We start from the raw sequence: 9,578 nt of genomic DNA, 5'->3' as shown, positions 1-9,578 counted from the left end.
AAATCTACAATAATCCACTCCACAATGAATTGTTCACACGTACCAGACTAAACTAAATTATAAACACGTTTCGCGGGCCGCACACAAATAAAAATTGGCACATCTTCGCGGGCCGCACAATTTTTCTTCGCGGGCCGCATTTGGCCCGCGGGCCGCACGTTGCACACCCCTGCCATAACCTATTACTTACCATCGAGTTTTTTTTGTATTTTTTGAAGTAGTAAGTTTTATTAAAAAAAAAAAAATTCCAGGAATTCATCAGAGCTTTATTTTAAGTCAGCAATCTAGTGTATTCTCAATCATGTGAAACTTCCATCTGTCTGTTAACACTTGTGACGTCATAAAGTCTTGGAAATGAATTAACCCATTGAATGACAATGTAGTTTGTTTTATCATAAAAGCTAACTTCTTTGTTTACGGTGTCGTCTTCACCTCTCTACTCGATAAGTAAAACACAAGAAATAGTAAGCTACAGTTCTTTTCTTAATTACGCGAAGTTGTTAAGCACTAGCGGACGCAGGAGTACACGTAGTCATACCCCCCCCAAAATATAATAATTCTTGTTTTGAAATAGCGCTGTGTCCATCGCAGAATGTGTTGCTCCTCAACGTTTTACAAAGCAGACAGTGCCACTAAGAAAACTGAGGTGGTCTAGTTTTCGAGTTCCTTAAAGTTTTAAAATTAGAGCATTGTCAGTTTTAAGCATGTTGTTACATATAAAAGCTGCACATTTTGTACTTTAGTAAAGTTGCTAATATGTTATTAAACTTATCCAATATATTTATACTCTCTAAAACCTCTGGTATTTATAGTATTAATAGTATTTATTGTATTAAACTTATGTAAACTTTTGCAATCACAATGCTGTTGAGATAATTTTGGGGTGCTAAATGCCAAAAAAATAGCATCCATTTTACTTGTGGTTTAATTTTTAGCTGATCTACTTAATATTAAGAGTTAAGGAATCGTCAGTTTCAAGAATATTGTTGTAGCCTGTATTGCTCTTTTTGTTGCTAGGTGCTAGCCTACTCTTTCAACGCTTTTACATTTTTAGGAAAATAGTTTCTTACCTAAAAAGAAAATGTACTGTTGTCACATAGTTATATTGCCCTCTTCGTTCGTTCGTACGTTTGTTGATATGAAATAGAAACTTTGTAGTCACAAGAATGAAAGGACTTGGAGGCAATTTTTGTCCCACTAAATTTTTCTAAAAATTTGAAAACTGTTTCATAAAGTCGTATCGGGCCTAATTGAGGATTTTTTATATTTCACAATCATAGCCACATGAGAGAATTGTCCATATCCACATTGCTGAAGCAATATGCTCGAAAATAAAACTCATTTAATAATGTACTGTACATTGCACTTATATTTTTTATATCAAATAATAGTTATTAGTACTGAATCCTTAACAGCCTGTTTCACCTCCACGGATCATGCATTGAGCACTTTTTGTAGTAGGCCTATTAATAGTTTTAATTATTTTTTATACTATTTATATAATTATTATTTAGGCCTATATAGTGTCCTATCATAACTTTTCTCATCGGTATCCTAACAAAGGCTACTTGTTGCTGTTCCTTTACAACACATTTTTCAACTATATCTTCTAAGTTTTCAGTAATAAAAACTCATTCAGTGTTTGCGCATTCATGTTCTGAAACATTTAGTATGGTAACCATTTGACATCATGAAATAATACAAGTTTGTTTTTGCACTAAAGCATTTAAAAAAATCTCTCTGATCACAGAACTCCCTCCGTTTAGTTTGTAATGCGACTGCATGTGCTTGATATAATTTGTAAATCAATCCACCATGTGACGCAGCGGAGGAACTGTGATGAGAGTTTTGAGAAATACTGTGTTTACCAGACAAACATTTTTTGAGGTAGGCTATTACTTCTGCATATTTGCCATTTACAAAAATATTTTACACATTTTTCTGAAAATTGTGGTGGAAAAGCAAACAAATGCTATCGTTTTAAAAATTAGCGTCAAAATGTGTAGCCTAGTACCAAACGTAAATACAATTTCAATGACAAATTTAATTGAAAAGGTGAACCCTATGACAGCCGTAACACTGTAAACTTTTTTTTCAGTCATGTTTCGAACTTTATTCTAAGAAATTTGTCTGCTTATTGATGGTGCTCTTTAGTTTGTCTTTAAAACCGTTGTCTTTCTTATGTTAATTTTCTCTGAAATCGATTCCAAACTATTGCAATCTGTCGGATGGAATTTGGAGGTTAGGGAGATTATTCATCTTTTTTAATGAAACTTGCAGTTATATTTTTGAGACAGCTCTGTGACGCACGTGATAGGCTACAAGTGCGTGATACCTGTGTTCATATGATAGGCTTACTAGATGCTAGTTTTCATGACAGGCATGTGATCATGACTTGATCGTGATGGTTTGCGCCACTCCGGATGCAAATTATCGTCGACTCCGTTGTTTCGGGTAGAGAAGTTTAAAAAGAAGTGTAAACTCATTCGTTTATTTTTCCATCTGAAACATTGCAATGACTGAAAAAAGTGACAAGTTGCTTAGTTTTGATATGTGGAGTGTGGACTAATAAGTTTTACAACCATAACTACAGTATTTGAATTTCAAAACTTTAAAGTAGCCTAGTTCATTTTCGTTATTTTGTCCCAGCCGATATTCAACAAAATAGGCTAAAAACTCATCCGCGCGCGATGTGAAACATTACACCAAAATTCAAGGCTAGCTAATAAAATAAGGTTTTGGCATGTTTGTGTTCTTTACGTCACAAAGCAAAGATAACTTGCTGGCAGATTTGGTTTGAAGAGGGGTCGTAAATAATAATCCACTGAGACGTAATCTTTTCATAAACCACTTCCGTTGAAGGCAATAAAACTGCATCGAAAGACGATCTTTTACCCGCTATACGATATATAATTAAATGCACCCGTTAATTGTTGAAATAATAGCGTTTTAATGAGATTTTACGTCAGAATATAACCTTACAACTTGACTTGTGTGTTCCTAAATTCTTCTTAAATTCTTCTTTCAAACAAAATTTATTGCCGTTGGTGACTGCCGATAATTTTGCTTTCGCCGCTTATGGCTATCTTTGTGGCATTAGCATACGCTGTATTGATTCAGGATCTTTTCACAGGGACTGGTTTATGATTCAATCAAGCTTTTAAGAAGCTGATCATAGATTACACGACTTTAGCGCATTGCGCTTTTATATCTTAATCTGACATTTTACGTATAATTTTCGCTCATTCAATGCTCGAAACTCAGTATGCCTCAGTGACATAGCCTATTTGCTTCGTTGAATAAATTTAAGGTTGATATCGTATAACCAGAGCTGTAGAGAGGATAATTTGGGACCGATACCAATGAATTTTTCTGCCCCATTTCAAGACACATTAAAAAAAATACTTTATCCAAAGAATATTCAATGATTTTTTCGAGCTCCTGGGCTCCTTGGGAAGATTACAGGCCCCGGAAATCATCCCGGCCCTGGTCTTAATGTACTCCTAGGGCTGGGTCCCTGTTGAATTCACTGGACACAGTGACATGAGAGCTACCCAATTTTTTTTTCTGAATCCGCTACTGACACCTAATGATATGCCGAGCACCAGTAACAATGCCGGCTACTTGTCGTAGTGAATTAGTCAGTCACTATAGGCAGGTAATTTTCCCGATGTTAACTTTTAAGGCAATAAAAGTTAATAAAACTTATTGAACATGAAGATTAGTTCAAGTAGATCTAATTATTTTAACTAAATTTTAAACGTTTTTGTTTCATATTTTTCTTTTATCAGTGCCAGGGTTAATTGTTTATTGTTTCATTTTTTGGATTGCATCATCCGCAAACAAAAATAAAACTTATTTAAATGGTCACTATTCATTTCATTCTCTAGTAAAAAGATTGAGATTAAAACCAGATTCCGCTGCTATGTCTGTAAAGCAGCGACAATATCTCAGACAGCAAATTAGTCGTTTTTTATATCAATTCAACGCTTAATTAAAAAATTCTGTAGAAAAAACGAGTGATTTACTGTCTGGGATGCTCGGCAACAAGACATTTTGCAGCAGTCAATTTAAGTTCACAATTTGTAGATGCAAATAACCTTGTTTTAGCTAGATGCTGCGGAAAACTTCTCCCCTGCTTTGCCATTTCATTCTTAGGCATTTCGTTTTTCAATTCATTGTGTAGATCAGTTATTTATTTTCAATGTAGATGTAAAATCAATTATTTTTCGTTACTTGAAAAGGGCTAACATGTGTATGGCCGAAAACGTTCGTAGTTTATGTTCACTTTGATGTATCATGTTAAAGGTCGTGTTGAAAAAAGTCACCTCTTTACCAGAATTGTATAATAACAATAATTTTACGGTTTTATTTATTGTCACCCTACAACAGCTATGGTTTTTCAACGACAACGATCGTTTTTAATTTAATATCAAGTTTACGAAATCATCACGTGATTACCCGACTTAATTTCACTGCGTTATGCAAGAAAGAACACAATCGGTACCGTTTTTAAAGTCTTCGGTTTGACCCGACCTGAAATCGATCTCGGATCTACCAGCACCAGAGCCGAAGACGTTAACCAATAACCACTCGGCTACTGAGCTGAGGCTACGACGAATTGTGTTTGGTTTGGTTTGTTGGAGTCACTGTGTCGTTGTTTGGTAAGATTTTTTTCTTTGGCGTGAGGCCGCTGTCATGATAGCTGTCTGTTGAGTTTGTGTGTTGTCATGCGTTGTCACTGTACTACTGTACATTGGCAAAGTTAACAACGACCATGCTGCTAAAATAAGCTTATTGTAAATCAAACTTATGTTTACAAATAAAACAATGCTTTCGCATTGTCGATTGGATGTTCAAAAAGCGTATACAAAAATACAGCTTGAAAGATTGCAAAGTTTACCTCAGCACTTATACACTTCATTTCTATTCATTACTCGTTTACATGTTTACACAAGCTGCCGACGTGGACTGACATGAGCCTTCTAAATCACAATCACTGCCTCACATCAAACAGATAATAAATGCTTATGCAAGCAAACTGGGTAAGAGAGTATTCATTGTTTTTATTGCTCTATTCCCCAGCTAAAGTCAGCGGCATCCATCAAAATCTCGACAAGTAGAATTTGTGTATGATGCGATTAGGAACGCAACAGGCCTATGTAAGGTTGTATTGAAATCTTTAATCATTCTGAAATTCTGAATTCTGTTCTTTGGTTTCATTTTGAAACTCTTTGGTTACTGTATTCTCCGACTTGAAGCGAAGAAATTGAAGAGAAGCGTGCCCAAGGCAGACAAAGATTAACCTACTTAAACCAACAAACCGACAACACCAACATACACCTAATCATCATCATTTTGTTCCTTCCTCGTCTGGAGGGTTGGATACAATGCGCCATTGTTCTCGATCATGAGCTGTGCGTACTGCACATTCATAAGTTAATTTTGTCCATTTTGTGATGTTTGTTGTCCAAATTATTCTTGTCCAAGTCATACACCTAATACACAAAGCAAACAACAGAGAATCTTGGAAACGTTTCATACAAGAAGCAGTCAATGCTTGGAATCAAGTGCGACAATAAAATAAGAAGATTCTCTGACATGCCAATAAATACGCTGTATATTACGGAAGCTATTTTCAGATTAAAGCTTGATGTTTTCCGTGCAGCCTATTTACAGCTGTTAGGCTCCATCGAAAGATGTGCTATACCCTCACTGAGTTAATTTCGGTAGCTTTGATAAGGAAGTTTAGGAGGAATTGTTGGACCTCACTGTCAAGGCTATTGAGATTTACTTTTCCAGAAAATAACTTTGAACTCGGACATGGGATGATTTACGGTTCCAGTAATAAAAGGAAAACAATGCGTTGTTCGTCAGCATTCCCTTATGATATAGCCCCTGGGCAGGCGCGAATCTAAGAGTTTTTTTCGGGGGGAGCCAGAAAATTTGAAAATCAATTAAAAAGAAAGAAAAAGCTAAACAGATATGAGCAATGATACTACGACATATACGATATGCTAGAAAATAGACATTAAAACAACCATTTTCATCAATTGTGATGCCGAGGGACTAATATCAGCTGTTTAGAAGCATATCAAACCATTTGATGCGGAAACATACAATTTTTCACAAAATTTCGGGAGGGGGGCCCGGGCCCCCTGGGCCCCCCCATAAATCCGCGCCTGCCCCTGGGTGACGAACCTTTTTGCGGTCGCGGGCCACTTTGTCAATTACACTTAAGTTATCGAGCCACACAACTTTTTAATCGTAACCTACCATGAAATCTTTTAGAAGCGACTCAAGATATTATTCATGAAAAGTAACAAACGGCAGATGAAAGTAATATAACTCACACAGTTGAAATTATCTTACGCAGAATCGAAACATACAACAGTAAAGAATAAAAACAAATCAACTTGAGCAAAAAGGATAGAGCAACAGTAGGCTACTTGCACTGATAATGAAGACAATTTAATTTTCGAAGCGTTTGCTTTCATATGAGTATAATTTCTTCTTTTTTTACCAGTGAAGGCATAAAACAGCTTTGAGATGTATTTTGTCTTAAAAGCATGAGCGATTGTCAAATTGTTTTGCGGGCCGTACAAAATTCTTTGACGGGCCACATGCGGCCCGCGGGTTGCAGGTTTGTCACCTCTGATGTAGCCTAATGCTGTTCAGTTTAGTTTGTTTTATTTCTTACCGTCACAACGAAAACAATATACCGTAGCCTATGCCAAACATAGCAGTGGTCTAGAAAAAAGTAGATGATACATCGATTCCAAACTCTTTGTTTTTTAAGAGCCAACTCCTTTGCTGTGGTAAAATAACTATTTCTGTTCAACATGGCTTGTGTAAATCCCCTAACAGTTTTTGAAATTTAGAGGTAGCGAGCTTTTCAATGGTGCAGGGTTGAAAACACTCTCTCCGTTTTATTCTTGCTTGAGAACTTTGACCCGATGCAAATGAGGGACCCCCAAACAAGACACTTTCAAACAAAACAAAATTCTAAAGAATATGGGGTGTTTTCTGTGTGTTTGCCTCTCCTAGAAAGGTTCCAGACCCTTAAAATGGTCCTGGGTCTGACAAGTTGGCTACTCCCTGTACTCCATTGTCAACGTTACTGCTCTTGCTGCTAACAAAATTTGTTTGCCAAAATTCGATGACAATTTTAGTAGGCTATAAAATAAATTAAAGCAAGAAGAACGTATAGGCTACATTCACAACTTTAATAGACTAGCCTATATTCTGTTAGCAATTCAAAAAAGAAAATATTAATTGTGTGTTGCAAGGGTTTCGGTTAGTGTAAGAAAACACAAAGAAAATATGAACAGATGATTGGAATTAGCCTACTGCCAGATACCAAATACGGAAGGCATAAAGAATTTGTCTGTAGCCAAACTTCTTTTCGTGACATCGAAAGGCAACCATTTTTTTTAACTGCTGATTGTTCACACAAACACGAAAGGTAGGCTACTGGCTACCGTATATGAAAAAGTTAAGCTATTTGCTGAAACATCTATTAGTCTAATTATTAGGCTGTTGCGACTTCTCGAACAGAAGCTATTGCCTTTTCTATCATGTTTGCATGACACAGTGCCGGTCTTTGGGGTGTGCAAACCGTGCGATCGTACAAGGCCCGCAATTTAGGGGGCCCACAATACTCAGAAAATGCAGTAATTTTGTCATTTCCAATAGAAAAATTCAACATGTGAATTCAACAAAGGAATTAGCAACAAGAAAACATAGAGACTCAACGGGTGCAACCTAATTCGTCTCCTGAACATTTCGTACCCTGAAAAGATCGAGAAAAAAACAACAGAGCCGAAGTCGCTGATCGGAGTTGCCGCAAACATTTCAAAATTTCTTTCGATCTTTTCAGGGGACGAAATAGGTCGAAATTTGATTTTGTTACTCCGATTTCAGGGTACGAAATCGGGGTACAAATTTTTCAGGGGACGAAATAGGTTGCATCCAGACTCAACATAAAGACATAGCTTTATTTCAGAAAGATGCCAAAGAAAGCATGATCTTATCCTTTTGCTATGCCACCGGACAGCACCATTTTACAGTAATATTCATACCCAAATTTTTGTTGAACATGCTCTCAGAACGCCCCAAATTCAAAGTAATTTTTCAAAATTTTCATGTCAGGCTTCGTCCACCACCCCCTCCCCTTTCAAAATACGCTTACTGAATTACGCTACTGAATTGGATCATTGTCATGGGGCCGCAAAGTATATTCCGCACAGGGCCCAAAATACCCTAAGACCGGCACTGCATGACATAACCTAGTCATAGCCTATAAGGTGAAACTGGGGTAGGCAATAACCGGAATGAAAAGCATGACTTGAAATAGGAGTTTTTGTCCGACAATAATTGCATCCTTTCTCATTGTTTGCCTATTGCCTGTGTTGCACGTCATCTTCCTTAGCAGTTCTAAAGCATTTCTTGCATTTTTCAAAATTTTGCGATTACATCTCATTATAAACTTTCAGACTATACAATGATGCTGATCTCTAAAGTCATGTAATAAGCACCATTGCTTGTGGCTTTGGTTGGAATTTAGCTACAGAAATACATAAATGCTCGGGTTTATTTGTACCCAGCAATTAGGCTACATGTGTGCGATTTAGTATATTTTTCATGCTTTCAACACACGGTTTCTTGTAACCTGCAGTAGTTTACAGTAACCTATATCTGATCTAAAAATCGTTTTTACTTTGTAGCTTAGTTTAAAGCAGAGGTTCTTAAACTGGGGTCCGTGGACCCCCAAGGGGTACGCGGACTAGTTTTAGGTGGTCCATGAAGGCCCAATAGAAATCTTAGTGTATAATTTCAAAAGTGGAATAAAGTTTTCAAAAGAAAAAAGATTAAGTTCAAACAACTAAATCTGCATTCGCTATTTCTTAAATTTAACAAAACATAAATTTTGTCACCAATTCATTTTAATTTTATTGCGTTACGTCCAATTCATGCTGATCAAAAAAGTTTCTCGGACTAGGCCACAAAGGGGGTCCACGCAAACCATTTTTTTTTTAAAGGGTCTGCGTTAAAAAAAAGTTTAAGAACCCCTGGTTTAAAGTTTCCAAGGAAAAGTTTTCAAAAAACATTGTGACGTCAAAGACTCAAAAGATAACCCATGTTGTTTTTTGCGAAGTTGTCATTCTCTTGCTTAAAAGTTCACATTCACATCTGATCAAATCAGTTAGTCAGTTTGTTAACGTGTTGGGAAAGAGTGATTGAAGACCTGGTGCAAAAACAAAGTTGATTATTATATTTAACCAACTTCTATTGTTATTATGTCATTGTGATAAGAATTCTAACTCTGCAATATATTGTATTACGAAAACTGCTTCATACTAATTTAAGCTACGGCTCAAGCAGTTGAGAGAATAGTTTGGGCCTGGTGCCAATGAAGTCCTCGACCCCAAATTAAGACATTTCTATTCAATTCAATTTATTTTTCTTTGTCAGAATGCAAAAGAAATGATATTGTGAAAAAGAAATACAGTAACAGAACAAACAAAAGGAAAAGGTGGCAAAACCTTAATGGTTTAAGACGTGCATGAAAGGATCTA

The sequence above is a fragment of the Aplidium turbinatum genome, chromosome 2 (genome assembly GCF_918807975.1).
Source record: "Aplidium turbinatum chromosome 2, kaAplTurb1.1, whole genome shotgun sequence".
In the NCBI taxonomy this organism is placed as follows: domain Eukaryota; kingdom Metazoa; phylum Chordata; class Ascidiacea; order Aplousobranchia; family Polyclinidae; genus Aplidium; species Aplidium turbinatum.
This window is presented reverse-complemented; position numbering follows the sequence as displayed.